Genomic DNA, 1,161 nt, shown 5'->3' with positions numbered 1-1,161 from the left:
AACAGAAATATTTACGACTTGAAATCTTCAGATTGTCTGAAATTATATCATATAACGCCATATTTCAATTTTTTTTTTTAAAGAGAATTAAGAATTTATATTCGTCGTATTTATGTATATATTTTTGTATACAAAATATTTTACTTTAACACTAAAACAACCACTTTAAAGAAACAAAAATTCATTACAACTGTAAGTTCCATAAACATACACATTCACTCTGAGTTTAATGTGTGTGGTAGTTGAGCGACACATTCTACACTAAAAATTAATCAAAATCTATCTAATGTGGTTAACATTAGTATAAAACATAAAGCATAACATAGGCTTACATGCAAAAAAAAAAAAAAAAAAAAAAAAAAGTAGTACGCAAAGTGTGAAGACTGATTTGGATACGAGAATATACAATATTGTATTAATGATATTTTTACCAAGTATCAATGCAATTTTACGCCACCCGTCAAATATGATGGCTAAAGCACATTCCCAGATTCAACCCTTCCCACCCCTCCCCCATTCCAAATTACAAGACCGGGGTACCCCCTCTCATCAGGATGTGACTACTCTTCTTCCCCTACCTGAGGGATGGGGAGAGACTGAGTAGTCATACGTTTGGCAATGTCGCTCACCCTGATAGGAAAGATTATATATATATATATATATATATATATATATATATATATATATATATATATATATATATATATATTATATATATATATCCGAACACTTAGTCTAAATAATATAATAATCCAACTACAAGAAAGTATACTTGATTTGACAGTAATTCAAATCTCTTGCTAAGACTTGGTGATGAGATAGAAATTAATGTCTGAATCAAGGTCGATTATTCGAACGTTTTATGAATGGTCGTAATTCGAGAAGCGACACAAATTTCCCATGAGAGTAATTTCGCGTGGAATGGCAAAACCCTGAATGCAGGCGTCTACTATACTCTGAATTAAACTAAATTGCTAGACGGAAATGGCAAATATTTCGCATTTTAAAGTTCAACTTGAGAGACTACAGTATCACATAAGGATCTCTAGGTTACCGAGATTTCATGGAAAGAGAGAGAGAGAGAGAGAGAAGAGAGAGAGAGAGAGAGAGAGAGAGAGAGAGAGAGAGAGAGAGAGAGAGAGAAAAGATCAGTGTTCAGCT

Source organism: Palaemon carinicauda, unplaced genomic scaffold (genome assembly GCF_036898095.1).
Source record: "Palaemon carinicauda isolate YSFRI2023 unplaced genomic scaffold, ASM3689809v2 scaffold555, whole genome shotgun sequence".
Taxonomy (NCBI): Eukaryota; Metazoa; Arthropoda; class Malacostraca; order Decapoda; family Palaemonidae; genus Palaemon; species Palaemon carinicauda.
The sequence above is the reverse complement of the archived record's forward strand: the minus strand, read 5'-3'. Positions refer to the sequence as shown.